Source organism: Macaca nemestrina, chromosome 5 (assembly GCF_043159975.1).
Source record: "Macaca nemestrina isolate mMacNem1 chromosome 5, mMacNem.hap1, whole genome shotgun sequence".
Lineage (NCBI taxonomy): Eukaryota > Metazoa > Chordata > Mammalia > Primates > Cercopithecidae > Macaca > Macaca nemestrina.
Window position 1 is genome coordinate 175,483,675 of NC_092129.1, and position 21,772 is coordinate 175,505,446.

Genomic DNA, 21,772 nt, shown 5'->3' on the forward strand with positions numbered 1-21,772 from the left:
ACAAGTCTCCTACAACCTGGCAATTATTCTCCTGGACATTTCTCTCAGAGAAATAAAAACATGTTCACCCAAAGACATGAGCACAATTGTTCACAACAGCTTTATATGTAATAGCCTGGAAACAACCCAGATGTTCTTCATGAGGCAATGGTTGAACTATGTAGTATTCATACCATGTATTGCACACTCAGCAATAAAAAGGAATAAACTACTGATACATGCCACAGTCTGGATGAATCTCCAAAAAATTAGACAGAGTAAAAAGGCCAATCCAAAAAGTTACACCCTATATGATTCAATTTATACAACATTTTTGAAATGAAAATATTATAGATATAAACATACTATTTAGGCTGTCTGGAATTAAGGAGGGAATGCAGGCAGGAGGGAAAGGTAGGTGTCAATAAAAGTGCGCGAGAGATGTTTGTGGTAACGGGAATGTTCTCTAACTTGCGTGTATCACGTGTGAATATCCTGAGAGTGAGAATGTATTACGGTATCGTAAGATGTTACCACTGGGGAAAGCTGAGTACATCGTATTGTGATCTCTGCATATTACATCTTATACTGTGTGCGAATCCGCAATTACCTAAAAATTAAAAATTAATTTATAAATTATATGTGGTAGCAATAATCCCATTATTTTCTTCAACCTGTGTCTAAATCCAAGTGTAATTATTTTTATATGCTGCTTAATAGCTAAATAGTGTGATGTTTATTACTTCCAGAATGTACTACACTGCATTGTGAAAGAATTTGAGATTATTTTCAGGGAAAGAACAAAAGAAAAAATCAAACCTCCAACTGTCACTGCTTTATGATTTTCTTTTTGCTGATTTTATACTAAACTTTTAAAATATTCTTCTGTACTATTTTCTAATTGTAATTTTGGATTTAATTCATAATCAAAGGGTCTCTTAAGTATACTGATATGTTTCATTGCATTCTAATGATTAAGAATGGGAATAAATGACAGTATAAATTTTTTCACCCAATTTAATGGAATGCAATGGAATTAAATGAAATTAAGTTTTACTCATGGCAGAACTGACTAAGTCTTCCACTTTTCTTCCAATGTTAAAATATAATTGAAACAGTAGAAAAATGGCATTGAATTATGCTTGGTAAGATCAACCACATTTCATCAGTGAAATACATTATCACATTATCTATGAAACACATTGGGTTTTACTCAATACAAGAGTAGTTTTAAGCTTTTCAGCTTGGGATGGGATTTGTAGTTATTGTTTTCATTTCTTGAAGGTTAACACAAAAAAGTCAAGGACTTAAGAAGTAGGGCTTTTTCCTTAATAATAGAGCATTAATTAAAGATTCCAAAGTGACTAAGTGATCTGTGGTTACTTAAAGGATATTTATCAAGCATATGTCCATGTTTCCATATTCTCCCCATGAAGTTAAGTGTGAAACAGCTGTAACCTCTCAGGAACTCCAAACAAAGATGTTCCAGGATCAGCTGAACATATAGGAGACTTGAATCAGTTATCATAAAATCTCACTGATCAGTCAGGCACCCTCTTAACACTGCAAGATTACTTAGAGAATCCTGTAAATTTTAGTCATGTGGCTCAGAGAGTATTGCCCAGTGGTGCAACGTAGATCCATTGAACAGTAGTTCATGGTTTATGGATCAGGGATGAGGTTAGGAAAGTCATAGTTTAAGATGCTAAAAAAGATAAGAAGAATAGAAGGAAAGGTAAGAAAAAAAGCAGAGACAGCCAATCAAGATCAATAATCATTGACCTGTGTTTTAGCAAATTTAAAGAGGAGTAAACAGAATCCTAATTCTTCTGATTTACTTAGTTATGTTGAAGTGACTCTAAGGGACACTTAAAAATATTTGTCTTCACAAATATGCTTAGCCAACGCTTTTAACGAGCGTCTTGGGCGTTTGCCAATCAATTGGATATATAGTATTTTTTCACCATTTTGTACCAAGTAACACATAAATTCATGTCCACTATTTAGACCGACTGCAGTAGCATTTATGATACAGCAAATTTATGGATAATTCTATTTGCAACCCAATGTTACATTTATAATCAATATTCCATCCTCCACTCATCAAAAAATTTCAGAATAGCCAAAATGAGCCCCTTTTCAGAAAAACAGTGGAGACTTTGTTGTAATGAAAGATCTCCCAAGTCCATCATATACTCACACATCATAAACTTATTCTGTGTACTCTGTAACAAACTTTTTCAAATAACTCTAAAATGAGGGACCAGAGTATATAGATTATGAAGTTTCAAAAAGTGGAATGTGATTTACACTCTTTCATTATTTTCTTAAATTAGAGTTTAGTTGACGTGGTTCTGGGAGTTGACTGGAGCCAAATACCTATGAAGGGAAAGAATATAAATTTTCCATTATTTGAGGATTGCCATATTCTCTCAATGCAATTTAGCATGTTCAATAAATCCTTATATAATTTTTAGAAAAAAATTAAAAATCACCTAAATGTCTAAAAGCCTGAATAATAAATTATAAAAATCATTTTTTTGTTGCAAATATGAAACACCTATATCAAACATTGTGCAAGGCATGTAAGCCAAGATTACCAATTTGTAAGATTACCATTTGATTCCCAAACCTGTTTCTAGCCCTGTGTTTCCCATTTCTACGAATGCAGTGTTACCTTCACTCTCCCAGGCATAGAGATGAATACCAACATGCCTTTTAGCTTCTCCCTCCAACCTTCCCTGTAATATCCTCCCTTCTTTTGGCTGTTCACTACTTCTGATTCTTCTGACATTGGTCCTGTTTTTACTATTCAAGTTCTCATTTCCTCACACCTTAGTGATTGTGAAATTCCCCTGCACTTCTCCTCACCTAGGAGCTTCCTCTTCTCTTAGTCCATGTTACGCATCCACGTAAGATTAATCTTCTTGTGTTCATATACTGCATCATAATCCTCTCCTGCTTTAAAACCTTCTATAACTCCCTTACTGCATAGAAAATTCAAGTTAAATTGCTCAGCCTGACATTCAAGGCCTCATGTGATCTCAATTTCCTCCCAAGGACCCCTCCTGTCTACCTTTGAGATGTAACTCCTAGGATGATTTCCCACAACAAACGCTTTCTCAAACACATTTGTGTGCAATTTCCTGTTTCCTACGGTTGTAGACAATTTCTCCCTGCTCTGGCGCTCTACCTGCATCCCCCAATAGCAGTAATACTTTATCTGTACATCTGCTTTCTTTTCCTTTTTTATTTTTTTCCCCTGAGACGGAGTGTCACTCTGTCACCCAGGCTGGAGCACAGTGGTACGATCTTGGCTCATTGCAACCTCTGTCTCCCGAGTTCAAGCAATTCTCCCCCTTTAGCCTCCTGAGTAACTGGGACTACAGACACGCGCCACCACACCTGGCTAATTTTTGTATTTTTAGTAGAGACGGGATTTCATCATGTTGGCCAAGCTGGTCTCAAACGCCTGACCTCGTGATCCACCCACCTCATCCTCTGAAAGTGCAGGGATTACAAGCGTGAGCCACCGCGCCTGGCCGCTTTTTTTTTTTGATAGACTATATGTTCTGTGATGTTAGGTACCATGTCGTATCCATCATGGTGTGATTCACCATGACTAACAAGTGATGTGGTAGACATATGTGAGTATTTATTGGATAGATTGATGTATTCTTCTTGATAAACAAATTTTTAATATAAATACTTGCAAATAGAAGGGCCCCCCAGGTTTCCATTACAATTTGTTCATACTTCTTACACTTTACTGGTAAGATAAATGTAGACAGATCCAATAGATGAGTTTTAAAGCCATCTTTTTTGAATCTGTGGTCCTTCATCACAGTGCTGCACGGATTAGTTAATATGTTTCAGTTCTTTGGTTAAAAAAAAAATTCTGAAAATTGCTTGTTTTTATGTTTTAAAGAATTTTGCAATCTATTTTCAACAAAAACATAAATCTAGTCAATAAAATGGGGATGAAATAATAATTATGAGAACAATGATCTTTAAAGTATTCTTTTTTCTATTCTAAATGCCATCTCAGAGGCTGATGCATGGTTTTATTTTTTCACCCATTCTGAAGAGAGAAGACTTTTTTAAAAAAAATTCTTTGTCTGGACTGCAGTAAAAGAATTATAAAAGACCTTAAAATAAAGTCACTGGGGCAACCCTCCTGCCTTGGGAGGACTATATATAAACCCAACTGGAAAGAGAGATATATTTTCCAAGTTGGGAAGGGTAAATATAAACCTGAACTTGACATTAACTTTCCTTTATGATTCAACGAAGTGTTTAAACATCCTTGAAAGGTAAAAGTTTCTTTTTCCTCCTTAAATACTCTGCACTTCAGTCACTTGCATCGAACGTTTATAATCTGCTGTGAATTATTTCATCAGTGCTAGAACGAAGAAGTCTCCTGTTTTAATAGAATCCATTCCAAAGTAACACAAACTTACATAACACTTGAATTACAAGAGTTCACCACAATGTGCTTTCAAATAATGTTTCCTTAGTGCATTTAAAATATCATTCAATTTATAACTTCTCAGAAGCATATTTGTTATGCAAATTGAGGTTCATCTCTACTTTAAATGTTAGGTTATATGGAACCTATGTAAAACGAATAAAAATATTTTTAAACTGCACCATGATTTCAGCATATATACTAAAAGCTCTGAAGTAGGAATCTTTAGAAATTAAGAGTCAGGGGACTAATAGTTATTTCAGAATTTACTGTATTGGGTGCTATAATATGTTGATGATATGTTACTTACCATTATACCAGGCAATCAATAGACTTATCAGATTGAAACTATAGGCATCCTATTCAGATCTCTTCATACAAAAACCAAGTTGTTCAACATTATATTATTGTAATATTTTGGTAAAGGCTTTGAAGCAATTATTATGTTTTATTAAAATATTTCACCCTACTAAAGTATTTTCTATGCAAATAAACCATTTAATATAATATGGACAATGAGGAAAACTTCCTTTCTCTCTCTAAATGTAAAATACTGGAACATCCATTTTAATGATCATGTATAAACCTGAAAACTACATGCCACCAAATACCTATGCTAGCTGTGCTCGTAGCTTGTATCCCATCCCCTTCTCATCAGAAATTGTGGCAGTGTATCTGCATGTGGCATTGATTTCTGAATAAGCAGCCAAGTTGAGGTGTGATCAGTTATACAGACAAGCTCACTGCACTTTCTTATATCTGAAACATCCCTGGAGGCCCTTACAATTTCTCAATGTCATAGACTCTAATCTTTATGGATCTTAAGTCCAAAATTAGAAAACACAGAATATCATGATTGCCTACAATATGAAATATTCACAAGCATAAGTAAAACCCATTTTCTTTATATAAAAAAGCACTTTATATTGAAGTACATGATCAACCACCTTCTCTACAGTAACTTGCTTTTAAAAAAAAATGAACAAATATGGAACAAATTTAAATTTTCTATCCAAACTTATTGAAACCACACCTCACAACTATTATTCTGATGGATATTATTTGCTTCCATTTGATTGTTTACAGCTCAACCAAACTTTTAATAGTTCTCTGTATTGTAAATTCTAAAAGTTCCCGTACTTCCTTGACATCTTTGAGCCTCACAAGGCTTCAAAGGCCTCACCATGAATTTCTCTGCTCTCATCAGATATGCAACCCCTTCTCTCAAAGGGAAAGTCTCCCCATCTCTAGCTAGTCCCCCTATCTGCTGGGCCAGCTGCACTCCATCTGGTTCTCCACCCAACAGGTTTCACTTCCCTGCCAGCCCATGAAATTATCCAAGCAAGCCAATCACATCCTTCCATAGGAACCAGAGGTCACCTCACCCTCTTGTTACTACAAAGCCTACACTCCTATGCCCTTTGGGGTTCACTCTCCTCCTGAGCCCATCCTTATGTGACTCTGCATGGAGCACAGTGTCTTCTTCCCCTGGACTGCAAATATGTGTGGCTAACAAGCTGCTGTCAATCTCATGGCTCCCAAGTTGGGTGTTGTGTATTTGGTCATCTTGTAATTGGAACTGGCGATTCCTCCTTCACCAATGGGGTGAGTAGAAGGTATCGAAATACTCTTAATTTTTAAAATTCAGAGTTGGTAGGTGAACAGGCTTTATCTTACATGTCACGGAAAGGATTTTATGTTTTACAGCCCCGCCACACCCATGCTGCTGGATGAAGAAGGCAGGGATAATGTGAGACAGAACCCAGCTCTGTCCCTGTGGTTGGGTGTCACCAGGCTGTGTGGGACAGACAAAGGAATGACGAGAACCAGGACAAAGAAAGACTGAGGAACACAGCGGCATCTCTGACATTTTTCTACACTGGAATAAGTTTTCTCTTCTCGACAAAAATTATACTGAGAGTCTATTAGATATTTCAAACATTCAGAAAATAAGACTGAATATTTCACAAATCTCATTAGATGTCTCTCTTATTATTTTAACTTAGGTTAGCCAGAAACCCGGAGATTAGGACTCTGGAGTCAGTGCTTTATTTGGGAGGTGAAGAAATGGGATGAGGATTAGTAGGAGGTAATTACAGCGTTTTATCAAGCAAGATGCCACTATAGATATTTGGAGCCTATTTCCACTGGGAGACTCTGAAAGACACTGCAGTACAGCCACCTCAGAGAAATCTCAGTCAAGATGGAGGGAGATGGGTTGTTTATGCACAATCCTGAGATGGCTGAACTCAATAAGAATTAATTTTCAGGCACCCTTATCCTCCCTACATAAGGACCACCCTCTTTCAAACAGCCCACAGAACCCCTGTCCCCCGACATCAGTCTCTATTGCTTGTCCAGCTTTATTTAATTTATACTTCTTATCATCTCCACAAATAGTACAATTTTTTTTCCGTTACCTGTGTCATTTACGGGGAAGATCCAAACGACTAGAGACTTGTTTTGTTCACGTCTGTAACACCAGGGAACAACCTAGTATATTGTAGGCACCCACTAAAGAATGAATGAATGAATGAATGAATGAATGAATGAATACATAAATTCCATGGGGAGAAGTTCTGTGAGCAGTGAGATTTAACAGCAGGGCCAGAGGACGAAACTCCTACTGGTGGGCTACAATAAAAGGTTAGGGCTGAATGTGGGGCCAAACCGTGCACACATGGTTCCCCAAAGGTGCAAAACCACTGAGAGAAGCAATGGACTCGGCGACTCTTCTCCAACATCACTCCTTTGTGTGACCGGCCCATAGGAAGCTGAGATGACTCCTTCTCATTTGTCTTACCAGCATAGCTTTTTTGAAAGTAATCCCACATGACTCCTTGACATGTTTGTGGTAGCGCAGTCTATGCTATGTGGGTCTTCCCTGCACAAAACTATTTTCCCCACTAAAATGTTAAGTTCTTGAAAGAGGAAGTTGTGTCCAATCCACACGTGTACTCCAGTCAGAGGTGGGTAATTATGGCTTATTAAAACATGAATGCATTCATGATCTGTTAGTTATTATTCATTGCGTGTTTAGTGGTGTGGCTTTCGGGAACAAGGTAAGTGGTCATTCTGATCTGTAAAGCAAGGATTTTCACCCATCCCTCATGCATGCAGGTAAAAGGAGCTCCCCTTGGCATTTGAGTCAAGACTATTCAATTCTCTGTGCTGTCTTATTTGGCACCATATTTTCTAAGATGAAAGCTATTATAGACCTTGGTTTCTATGATGCTTTGCTTGTGGTTTTTCTCCTCTTCCCCAGCCTGCTAATGTCTCGGACTCTCTTGAGGACTCTTGTTCTATTGTTAGCCTCTTGGGTGTTGGTGTTCTTCAGATCCTTCCCTGCACCACATTCCACTCTTATTCTAGATAATTCTCTTTGAGTCATCTTATCGTTTGCAAGTCTGTATTCATCACACACAGTCTCCTGAAGCCCAGGTATTTTACTTCAGATCTGATCTTTCTTCTGAGTGTCCAATCTGCTTACTAACCAGTTAATTGAAAATCTCTCCTGGGCATCACATGAGCCCCTCAAACTCAGCAGATGCAAAACTAGGCTCATCATCCTTCTCCCGACACCTGCTCTTTTGCATGTATTTCCTATTTTCAGGAATAGTAAAAATATTCAACCACATTTACCCAAGCTGGAAATTCTATCATCGAGTCTTTCTTTTCATTCACTCACTCATTTACAGTGAAACAGCAACTTCAGTCTTTACCTTCTGATCTTTCTCAAGTCTTCCCATGTCTCTTCATTCTCCACTGCCCTTCCCCTATCAAGGTGGCATTGCCCTTCCTCTGGGTTGCTGCACCAGGCTTCTAACTAGTCTCTCTGTCTCCAGTTTTTCCCCCTTCCATACATTCCCTGTGCTATCACAAGAGTAATCTTTCTAGAACACAAGTACCATGTTTTACTCCTCTATTTAATATCTTTCAGTGATTTCTCATTGCTCCTAAATCAATCCAGAGTCTTATTGCATATAATACTTCAAATAGATACTATAATTTCAGTTCCAGCCTTGTCTCTTATCATTTCTTTCTGAGAATTTTATTTTCCAGTTATACGGCACTTTTTTCAGTTTCTGTATGTGTTATGCTTTCTTCTTATTTCTGCAACATTTTGAGTAAGCTGTTACCTTTGCTTAAAAATTTATTGTTTCCTCTTTCCCCTTGTCTGTTATTCACTTTTCTGGTCTCAAATTAGATGCAGCTTCCTCAAGACAGTCTTTGCTGACCCCCACAAATCCAAATTAGGTTCCTATTTTATATGTTTTCAAAGCTTACCCTATCATAGACCTGTCTTGCAATTGTCTGTCAATATTCTCTCTTAAACTACAAGACATGTGAGACAGATGAGGTATCTAATCTTTTTGATTAAAGAATCTATCACAATGCCTAGCACATAACTGGTAGTCAATAAGTATTTATTGAATGAACTAGGGAACTACTAGTAAAGTTGATTGGTCACCCCTGAAGTACATTCAGAAAACAGGCATAGAGATATCCTAGGAAAAAATTAAAATATCCATAAATAATTATCAAAAATTATTTTTATCATGCTACCTATTGCTATTCAAGCCACTAATTATGTCTGTGAATGATAAGTACCCCAAAGTGTTCCACTTGATAGATATTCTTCTCACTTTTTAGTTGGCTAACCAATATAAACACTGCGCTCAGCAAATTCTAAGCAAATAGGCTGAATATTTATAGATTTAGGTTGATTTTCACACAAATTTGTAAATCTGCCTACCAAGGCCTATGAATACAAATCTTTGGGTAAATATATCTATAAATTCAGATCTCCCCACATTTTGAAAGAATGTTTCTATAGCTTTTTGCAAGTGTTGCAAATCTGAATGATTTAATAGGCATAATACCAGAGCTGGCTGCTGGAATTTTCAAGTATGCCAGGAGAAAAAAAGTGTGTGCATGTATGTGTGTGTGGGGGGGGATACACATGTGTGGATGCATATATTTGTATTTATACACATGCATTAAATACATTTTTCAGATTGTAATTACTAAGCTTGTTCCTAAGGAAAGTGTATGTTCTAGAATGGAGAGGATAGTTCCTCCTGAATACAATGATTCAAATGCAATAAGCCACATATATTACCTCCACTGCCTTTTCATCTCTAAAACCTGAAAGATTCAGTGAAAATAGTGTTAAGCAGTTGGCCACTGGTGTTTCTCATAGAATCAAGGTTCTATTTGGTGGATGTTTTCACAATTTGCATAAAATTAATCTAACCTGGAAATAGATTTCCTGTGTCTAGCTCAAAACTAATAATGAAGTGTAGCAGTTGCTGAGCACCACCTAACACTTTCATTTTTTGCCCCACAGGTTAAAAATGATCAGTGACAAGATAACAAGGTGTAAATTAAAATTTTTCTCAGAAAAGGTTTTGGGAAAATCCTTTAGAATGGCCTACATTTTTCTGGTTTTGAGACCCCCCTGGGTAGTTCCTTTTTTTTTTTTTTTTTTGTGAGATGGAGTCTTGCTCCATTGCCCAGACTGGGGTGCACTGGTGCAATCCCAGCTCACTGCAACCGCAACCTCCGCCTCCCAGGTTCAAGTGATTCTTGTATCTCAGCCTCCCCAGTAGCTGGGACTACAGGCACCTGCCACCGTTCCCAGCTAATTTTTGTATTCTTAGTAGAGACGGGGTTTCACCTTGTTGGTCAGGCTGGTCTCGAACTCCTGATCTCAGGTGATGCACCCATTTAGGCCTCCCAAAGTGCTGGAATTACAGGCATGAGCACAAAATTGTTGAGAATCTCTAAAGCAGTTTATAAGAAAAAATTCATCTTCTTGACGTTCATCATCTGGAAATTCATCTTCTTTTATAAATATGTGGTAGGCTACATTTTTCAGAGATGAAGGTGGTATCAAGAAACCCAACATTCCTCAGAGGAGAATGTCAGGAGATATTGAATGTCAGTTACCAGTTAACGGTGGCTCAGAGTTTCCTTCAGAGATTGATCAGCGTCCAGGGCCCAGTGCCATCCTTACTGGCTGAAATGATGTCAAAACAGTGATCTGTGATCAGCATAAGGATTGAGCTGCCCTAGCAAAGAGGGACTCCTTGTGAATGAAACTGGTGTATCCTTTCCTAGTTGATTTCTTCTTCTTCTTCTTCTTCTCCTTCTCCTTCTTTTTTTTTTTTTTTTTTTTTTGACAGCGTTTCACTCTTGTCGCCCAGGCTGGAGTGCAGTGGCGCAGTCTCTGCTTACAACCTCCGCCTCCCAGGTTCAAGCAATTCTCCTGCCTCAGCCTCCGGAGTAGCTGGGATTACAGGTGCCCACCACCACACCCAGCTAATTTTTTGTATTTTTAGTAGAGATGGGGTTTCGCCATGTTGGTCAGGCTGGTCTCGAACTCCTGACCTTGGCCTCCCAAAGTGCTGGGATTACAGGCGCGAGCCACAGTGCCCAGCTATTGATCTCCACTTCTTAACTTGAACATTGGCTTTAAATTCTATTGTTTAGTTTGATGAATCTGCAACTCCTTATTCTAACCCAGGCTGTTTTCCAGAGTGAAGTTTACTATTCATTTTACCTTTGATGTCATTCCAATTTTGGACCCCATTCTTGCCTGATTGTCTTAAACCCATTTTCCTAAATCCCATCTCATAAAACAGTCATATACCTGACTCAAATTTTTGTTTTAGTACTCAACATTATCTCTAAGGACACCACTGCTCATACAAGGAGGGAGGGATTTTCTGGATCACAATATGCCATTGGGCCAACCTAGAAAACAAAGAGGTGGTTTATCAGGTTGTTTACTATCATGATTTTGATATTCCTTCATCCTTATTACTACATTTAACCATAATTATTTGCTTATTCACCTTCTTCTTCATTGACCCATTCACCTCCCACCCTAGATAGTTACTTCTTAGAGACAAAAAGCAGGTCATATTTTCCTATGTATCTACCCAACAGATTATGTAAGATTTTGAAGTAAAATTGTAATTATTGAAACTGGAATGTCATTAAAATGTATCTTCACAAAAATAAGAGATAAATTGAATAAATTTAAAAATGAGAGGTGAAATGTACAGGACTAAATCTTGAAATTCTAAAATTGCATTTCAGAATATCTCAACTAATGAAAAGATATTTTGATGGGAAAAATTATTTACTAGGATAAATTTATATACTCCTTTGGAATAAAATGGAATTAAGAAAGGCTTCATCTTGTAACATCTATGTTGGTGAAGGATTCAAAATAATCATAAAGAAAGAGATGTTGCATGATACAATTTATCTTATAAAATATTTGTCGAAGAAAATTTCTCTGAATGAAGACAAAAGGAAATCATATTTGTGAAAATATGGTCAAAGAAATTGAATAGCCTTTTCTCCAAAGAAGATCTATAAATTGCAAAACAAAAAAAAAAATAAAAGCACATGGAAAGATACTCAGCATCACTAATCATCAGGGAAATGCAAGTCAAAACCATAATGCGGCATCATCTCAGACCCGTTACCGTCAAAATAACAAATTCTGTATGATTCCACTTATATGAGGTACCTAAAGCACTCAAATCAATAGCGACATCGGCTGGGCACGGTGGTTCACGCCTGTAATCCCAGCACTTTGGGAGGCCAAGATGGGCAGATCACCTGAGGTCAGGAGTTTGAGACCAGCCTGGCCAACATGGCAAAACCCCATCTCTACCAAAAATACAAAAACAAACAAACAAACAAACAAAAAAAACCACCACACACACAACTACCTGGGCATGGTAGCATGTGCCTGTAATTTCAGCTGCCTGGGAGGCTGAGACAGAAGAATCCCTTGAACCCAGGAGGCAGAGGTTACAGTAAGCCAAGGTCACACCACTGCCCTCCAGCCTGAGCAACAAAGCAAGACTCCATCTTAAAAAAATAAAAAATAGAAACCCAGAGTAGTGGTTACCAGCAGCTGGGGAAAAGGGCAATGAGAATTAGTGTTTAATGGGTTCAAGATTTCTATTTGGAATAATGAAAAAGGTCTGGGCATGGTTGGTGGAGATGGTGGCACAACAATGCAAATGTCCTGAATGTCACTGAACTGTCCACCAAAAAATGGTTAAATTAATAAATTTTATGTTATGTCTTGTTAATCACAATTTTACAAATCTTTTTTTAATTATTGAGATCTAAAGTGAATAGTTTATTATTTACAAATTTCTCAGCCATGAAATACTAACATTTCAGTCTTCATCTGTCAAATGAACAGGGGACCAAGTGGTTTTCTTTAAGCCAAACTCTGCCTGAAAGGAGCTGACTACATTAAACTGGTCATAAAGTTATAAAGTCTCCATTACACTAGAGCCTTTAGTATTGTAAAAATTTTCACATGAAAATATAATTTAGTTTTAGATTGTATAAATTATGCATTATGAACATCATATATAATTTTGTTATTAATAATAATGACAAACTAAAATCGTAGCATATTCTAGTTTTCTAAGGTATCGCCTCATCTATTGTCTCTAACTTTATCCTCAATGCAACCTTGTACAAATGAAGACAAGGGTATTAAGCAATTTGCTTAATGGCAGATGTGGGAATAAGATCCAGATCCTCTTGGGTGTGTTCAATAATTACTTGTTTATGAACTGACCACTTGGGATTCTCCTAGAGAAAAAACGCTATGAATCTTAGGCCAGCCCATTGACTCCCTTATGTCAATTTAAGTTAAAACAAAGTTACCCACTGAAAACATTTTTTGATTATGTGATAATTTTATTCATAAAATATCCCTAATTATAATAGCCAAATTAAGTTTAAAAATTCAATCTCAAGTCTCCCTTTGAAGTCTCAAATTTTGAATGGGTTACAATGATCTGTGCCACAGACAAGCTATTCCATAAATTACATTAAAATGTGGGCATAAATCTTATTAAAGTAGGTAATCGAAGGTGAAATATAAATGATGCAAAAAGTAAAAAAGTAAAGGAAAAATGTTTTATTTTTTAAGCAACAAAAGAATTAGATGTAATGACAACTGATAAAATGATATAATGCACAATAAAAAATTCTCAATACTAATTATGCAGACTAAAAAAAGAAAATGAGAAAGTTCATATTAGGTAAGGTAGTCATTAATAAAGTCCATTGAAGACCTCCAAGAACCAGAAATGGTGATTTTTAATGTAAGTATTGAGGTGGATATTGGGGAGCCAATAAAATTGGTGTGTGGATGAATTTTATAAAGGAGTATAGAGATGAACATCAAAGCCAGAGTTTCAACAGAAGTAGAATTGAGGCAGAACTTTATAAATAGTACAAGTTTTATATACCCAAATCTGCGGACAGAGATTCAAATCATCGATTTTTTTTTTCATTTGAGGAAGTTGAGGTCCAGATATAGTAATTAATTAGTCCCAAGTCATAGTTAGGCTGAAGTCAAGGTTCATATACAGGCTCACTCTAACATTCTCAAGGCTTGGCAGAGAGGACAAAAAGGCCCACGTATCCCATGCCACAGACCACACACCACAGCCCCCAGCCTTTCCTTTTATCTTCCCTCTCCTGGCTCCTTCATGCAGCATGAAGGGCCACACATCCTCATGCATACATCCATGCACTGTGGGCATCTCAGCCTGCAAGTCCAAGATCTGCCCATGTTCCCCAAATCCCGGCACTTGTGCACCCCTCAGATTTATAAATGAGTAAGTCATGGGCGCAGCTGAGAAGGTGGGTCTAAGGAAGAGATCAAGGCAGAGCCGGGAAGGGGACTCAGGCTCTTTGAGCAGGGAACTCTGCGCCCCAGGTACCCAGATCATGGTGCAGAAACTGGAGCTTGGGCCCTGGTGGGCACTTTCCCTTGACCCCAGGGATTCCTCATGCTGTGAGGAGGGGCATGGCTAGAATAAGCTAGCACGGGTCCTGTGAAGCATGTTCATTTCATTGGAGGCTTCCCTTCTGAGGTCTAAAAGTGGCACTTTGTATAAATCCCTTATGTTTACATAGCAATTGTGGTCAACAAAACTGTTTTACACACATGATGTTATTCGATCATCCCAGGACACACACGAGGTAGAAAACACAGGTGTCACTGAGGAAACTGTGACTTGAGATATGAGGCTCAGCATCCGAAAGTTAGAAAGAAACAGACCTCAAGCTTGACACTACCTACCTCCACTCTGCTTTCATTTCCTCCATTCTGTATCCATTCCCCCTTCAAGAACTTCTCACTAAGCCATTCTTTATGGTGTGAAAAACACTAAGCTAGATCACAGCCAAAATGCAGGGGCCAACTTGGGACTTCATTCAAGATATTTGACTTTGGGATTTGGGAAATATTCACCATGAATAAAGTTAATATTACACATACACTAGCACAAATTACTAATGAATTGCCTTAGTCTAGTCAGGCTGCCATAAATTTATTTTCACACACTTTTGGAGAATAGAAGTCTAAGATTAAGGAGACAATAAACTTAGTGTCTGATGAGGGCTCTCTTCCTGGCTTGCAGACAGCCACCTTCTTGTGATCTCACACGGCCTTTCCACAGTATGGTAACATGGAGGAAGAAGGAGCCCTGTTGTCTCTTCCTCTTCTTTTAAATATAATTATTTATTTTACTTGTCAAATAAGAATTGTATATATTTACTGTGTCCATGTTGTTTTGAAATATTCTGTTTATCTTCTTATAAGGGTACCAGCCCTATCAAATAAGGTGTCCATCCCTGTGACCCAATTTAAACTTTATCACCTCCTGACAGGCCCCATCTCCAAATACAGTCACATTAGGAATTAGGGCTTCAACATATGAATCTTGGGCCAGGGACGCAAACATTCCATGTAATATTAATCCAGACAAAAGATGCATTTCTGTCACAAAAGTGATGCCCAGTAAGTTATTATTCACCATATATAGAGCTGATTAAACACAGAACTGCTTAGCTCTGCTTCATTCCAAAAACATACGATTACTTCCTTTGTGTCGGAAGCCTTTGAAGAGCTTTACATTCTAGATTGACCTACATAGAATTGCAAATGCATACTAAGTGTGACGCCAGACACGCACAGCATTCCATGGAAGTCTGTCCCAACTGTTGCTGTTATAAGCAAAACCTAGATCCAGATTCCTTCACCGCTCTACACTAGCCATGGGTCAATATTTCTCAGCTGCTGATGGGTTCACCCTAACAAGGAGCTAGGGGAAGTTAACTTGCCCAGGATTTTTTTTCCAGGGATAAATATATGTAAGATGATACTTTACATACAGTTTTATCTCCCGCCACATTTAATCATTATTCACTATTACGGTCAGAAATATTTCATGGGCCAGAAATCATGCCAAGTGCTGAGGAGACAACAGTAAGCAAAATACACATGGTACCGCTCTCAGGAAGCTCACAGTCGACTGCTGGCAGCCATTTTACTGTGCCATGGAAAACCTTTCTGTGATGGTAAGTTTTATGTTTGCATTGTCCAAAATATGAAACTGCTTCCTAATGTTGAGCATTTGTGATTTTTATAACAATGAAGTGATTTTTTTTTTTTTTTTTTGAGATGAAGTCTCACTGTTGCCCAAGCTGGAGTGCAGTGGTGCAATCTCGGCTCACTGCAACCTCCATGTCCCAGGTTCAAGCAATTCTCCTGCCTCAGCCTCCTGAGTAGCTGGGATTACAGGCACATACCCCCATGCCCTACCCATCAACCTATTCTCCACACACTCAGGGGCTGGTTTGTATGCCCCTATTGAATCAAGAGGGCCCAATTACCACTTTCCAGTAGCCTTTTTCTGGGTCTTTCTAAACTTCACATGCATTTTCGAAACTTTTGTACTATGGGTGGATGAAGGGCATAGAAAGCTGTAATTGTCAAAATGTCACCCACTCAATTCATCCTAGATTTCCTTGTAGAAACAATATCACCCATAATATAATATGCTGCTACCAATTCTCCAGCCCCAAGGCTACCTTGCACCGGGTTGTTTCATGGGGCTCAGCATTTCTGATTAGAAGAGACACAAGACAGGTGGCCAATACTGTGCCTCAAGGAGTGATGGTTCTGCAGGACAATTGTCTCACCAACAAAGAAGTAGACACTGTAAGAAAGCAGATCTCCCCAATTATTTTTATCACAGTTAGCTCATGGTTCCCTTTTTAGTTTAGTTCCATCATCCTTATAGTTATTAGAACATTCTTCCAGATTCTGAAATTGGATTTGTGCTAGTGTTGTTTATTTTTATTTATGTATTTGTATATTTGCTTGTTTTTCTTTTGTTTATTTTTTTTGGTATGGTAATTTTGATATTTCCATACTTTTATAGGAACTAGTAAAAGTTTACACCAACATCTGTTAGCTACATGCAATTTTAAACCTGAAAAACATAAAATTTTGATTTGAAAGTCCATTTACACAGGTAGACACATACAGAATTATTTCATTGACCACTGCGATTGCACAAAGCCAGTTAACTCTAAGCTACCATATTAAACTAGTTATGGTTGTGTGAACAGAGGTCAGGCCAAAAGCCATCCAAATGCATATCCAAGTGCAGAATGCACCCTGTCGTTCACACCCACTATGTTCATGGCTTTTGATTAAAGTAATAAAAATATTTTTCTCCTAAGTTTGTATCCTTATATGCTTTTGAAGAGACCCCCTAGGTCACTTCATACCATGCAGCAACCACTTTAACATTGTGCCAGTTCTGAAAAAAGATTAAGAGTCAAAGACAAAAAAAAAAAGAGTCAAAGATAATCTGGTGAACCTTCCTCACAAGCGCACACACACACACACCTGTACACAAGCGTACGTGTGCACACATAAACACAATTAGTTGGGAAAACAAGTTAAAGAGATCATCGCAGACTAATCAACCCGGGGCAGGGTTTTCAACACGTTCAACCCATTGCAAAACTTGGTCCATTAGGATGCCCCTCAGAAATAAATGAAAGAATGCTTTTCTGGAGAATTATTAATATATGTTGCATCAATTTTTGCCATAAGTAAAGTTTAACAATATTGAGTCACACCAAAAAATTTTGTCATTATGAGTAAGTACCTTTCAACTATTAAAAAACATGCATAAATCAAAACTAAAAAAACCACAGCATATCTTCATATTACATGAGAAGCACAAAAAGTAGAGTATAATACCATAAATAACTTTTTTCTATCCAAGTTCGCATCGTTATTCTGAAACCCATTTAGAAAACAATAGAATAGGGTACCATGGGAATAAGGGATCATTTTCCATGAGACTTTAATGTGTGATTACTTAGTCACATAATTGAAAGCATGACAGTAGCACAGTGCCAGGGTTCTATTGCCAGGAGATTATATCAAAATAATACAGTCTATTTCACATCTTTTTTTTCTCATTTTCCAATACTGAACAAAATTGTATGTGAAGTCATCAGGTAATATTTATAACATAACCAATTTTAGTGATCAGCAAGGAGATGCCAGTCTCTCACATAATGCTACACAATAATATTGGCTCACATTTGCAAACGTTACTGTCTCTTCACCTTCATTTCTTTTTTGTTTGACTTTGCAGCACTGAAGATCAGGAAGTGGTTAGAATCATATGGGAAAAAATGAGAAGAATGTCAAAAGAATGGGTGCAAAACTTTTTTAAAGTTTTTTTTTTTTATTCTTAAGGTTTCTATGGTTATATACAAACCACATAAAAGACAGAATAAATGTATGCCCAGTGCTGGCCCTCATGGATAAGAGACTATATTGTAAACAAACATGGTGACCTTTTCAAGCATAAGAGTACCCAGCACAGTACCTAGCACATCATCAACAGTGAAAAATATTATTAAGCAAACATTAATTGGTCAATTACTTTTCTTCTAGAAGTTTCTATTCAATTGGAAAACTTGATGAATTATCCAAATAGACTCTTATTAAAATCCTTTCTGTAAGTGTGTTTTCTTTTTGGCCAAGATCCCTAAGTTTTTGAATCAGACAAACCAGATTGTCTAACATCATCGACATTTCTAATTTGTATTAGTGTCCCAGCGTCTGCATTAATAAGGCCATATTATCTGCCTGTGGCCCTGCATTTTTGCTGTAGAAAGCCATGGCAATCCCATTTAAAATCTTTTAACCTATTCACTTCATGGTAGCAGCAGTAGCAGAGCCTTCTGGGCTTTGTAACATAATAGCGCCCCTTTATCACGCTGAATGGTTTATTAGAACCTGCTTGTACTGATGATTTAGTTTTACCATGGTGAGGCCACCACTCCAGGGCTTTCCACTCTGTTTGGGGACTCTTCTGTCATTTTAATGTTTAGGGGTTTGTTTTCTTGTGAAATGGGCTTTCATTTAATTTTAGCATTATTTACATTATTTATTATCAGGAGACAAATTGAAGACGTGGGGGTTGAGAACAGTGCACTGTACCGCAGAATCCCTCTAAAATCTGTAGTGTACCAGTATCACCGAGAATATTCTGACTCCCAAAAGTCAACACACAGACTCTTGTTTTGGTTACAGAACCAAATAGAAAAATAATTCCTAACCATCTTCAAAAGCTGAATTTCACAAACCCAACTGCTCTGTTATGCTTAATGGAGTTTCACACCCTGACTAATTTCCTTTGTCTTTTTAAATTCTACAGTTTCTGGGTATGGTAAGGGCAAAAAACAAAAGCTAAGACCTGAGGTCCTAATACCAAATACTGAGTAAAGTTAAACCCCTTGCTTCTTCTTCTTCTTTTTTTTTTTTTTTTTCATTCTATCTTTTAACTCTATTTGCAGGCATGAAATTCTGCCTTTAATTTCATTATAAACCCTGCCTAGTTCCTCTGCCCCATACTTCCATGTCCCCATTCAAGGAGGGACCATGAATAGAACCTCAGCCCACAAGGTACCAGTGGGTTCAGCACCCTTTTGAGGTTAATTCTCTCCAGCCTATTTTGTAAACCTACCAATTGGGTTGGACTGGTCTTGGCTTTCTCCTCCTCTCTGTCTGAAATGGGCTTTAATTATCAATACATTTCCCTCTTCGCCCTCCCAAGACCTGGGATTTAATGACAAATCTAATCACAAAAAGTACAATTGAAAAAATAATGCTAATTTTTCAAAAACAATGTAATTTTCATAAAATAAACATAATATCATGGTGAAAAAGTATCATACTGCTGAATTTATGCTATTTTAGATATGGAAGAACATAATGTTCTAAATTAAGTTTGTTAGATAAGGATTGATTGGCAGATCTCAGCTTCCATTTAACCACAGCATGAGAAATACCTTTGTTTTTTTCAGGCCACTTCTCAAATCATCAGATAACAAGAAAGCACTTTTTAAAACAATAATTAAAGGGCTAGTCAGAATAACTAACAAAAACCTTGTCGTTTTAAAATCGATCAACAAAACCCCAAAGCTAAAATTATTCCTACCTCCATTCTTAATATCAGCAATGACATGAGAGATTTAATTGGGCATAAAATGATCAAGAAAACATGGGAAAAAACTAAATATCTATAAAACTATTTCTTTAGTAACTTTGCTATGGATTAGGCTTTCAACTGCCATTGAAACAGTGAAATTGTTTATATATCTGGCCTTGCAGACCACAATATTCCACGATGTTTGCTGTGTAAACCAGCAAAGAACAAAGACAATCGATGAGGGTGGATTCTTCCAAATTTCAGCAGCCTGCAATGCTAAGATACCCTTCCTGGTGACACATCCAAATGAACTCCATCCAGAATCAGACCTTTGCATTTGTCGACCTTTGGTGGAGGGGGAAAAAAAAAAAGCTAATGGATAAATTCCATGACTACTTTCTTTCTGGTATGCAAATTTTCTTTGGCAAGTTCTCGTAACAGAAATCTCATTGAATTTAATGAAATCGATGCAACAGCCAAAAGTTAATACCATTTAGGTATCAAATGTGACAATCACCATTATTGTTTAATTGACTTCAAAAAGAAACCTACAAAACATCTCTGATCTCTTGTTCAGTTTCTGGGGATTTCAGAAGAAATTCGGTTAGTAACTGAACATAATTTATTTCTAGTTACTTTTTTTTTTTCAGAGCTGGAAAATACTATAGTCATTGGCATTTGAATTGTTCCACAAATGATTTTTTTTCTCCCAATATGGACTGATTACAGTCTGAAGCTTCATGCATTCTTTTAATAAATTAGTTATTTGATAAAACAATAGAATCAAAAACCTCATTTGAAACCATAAGAATAAAGAATAAATAGCATCCAGTGTGACAATCCAAACATAAAGCTGAAGTTTCTTTTTGTTCATCATTCACTAAAGCTTGACCTGAAACATGAGTTAAAAGTAACTGCCTAAAACAACAGAAGCCCTCCTGCTTTCTCCTGTATAGCTTCCAATTTGTCTTTGATCTGAGTTTTAAAAACAGAATAAAACTTAGCACTGATTTTTAAGAAAAATATAACCAGATTTCACTTCCTTATAAAATAGATCCTTGTAATGTTGGGTGAATGAGCTTTCTTACTGGAGACAGCACTGACTTATGGCATTAAATAATCTTAAAACAAGTCCTACAATGGTTTCAGTATAATTCTTAAGAAAACTTCCACCACTTCACTGAATATAACCGAGTTTTAGAGAGTTCTGAAATTATAAGTAACAAAATGTGTCACTCTGGCTTTCTCTGATTAGTTTTCTTTCTAATACTCTCTATTCTTAGCATCTAGCAGGATGCCTAGTTTGCGACTGGTATTTAGCAAGTATTTGATCAATGAATAGTATTTAAAATGAATGAATCAATAAACATCTTAGTTAGCCATGTTAATTATTAAGTGATGGACAGATTTTTCAAAATTCATATCCATAAAAAGAAGTTCCTACAAATGTAGAGGATATGCTCTCCATATTTAATGTAGGAATGGGAAACTGAAGTTAAGCAGCACATGAAAATGAAATCTTCCAGGCAGTAACGTAACCACGTATATCAGGCTTTCTGATTCAGGTTCTCTTGTTTAGTAAAATATTTAAGTCTAAATTTTTAATCTTTTTTTTTAAAGCACTCTTAAGTTTCATGGACTAAGTGCTAGTTATTCATTTTAGTACTTTTTTCTACGATTTTCAGAAGGATAAAAAAGGAAGAAGCAAAAAGCCACTTATACCTCTGCTTCCAAAACATGATGTCATTATAATGAAGACAAGCAATGGGACCACAGAGAGATGCCTTCATTCAGCCTTCAGGTATCTACAGAATATTGTTATTATCTCCCCCACCACACACACACACCACACACACACACACCACACACACACACACACACACACACACACACACCACACACACACACACACACCACACACACACACACACCACACACACACACACACACCACACAC

General features: G+C 37.1%; 1 long non-coding RNA gene across 4 annotated transcripts in view; it reads right to left on the minus strand.

The window, feature by feature from the left end:
* The window catches only part of LOC105487408 (uncharacterized), a 357,156-nt gene that overhangs the window by 96,771 nt on the left and 238,613 nt on the right, over positions 1-21,772 (minus strand). The window lies entirely within an intron of this gene.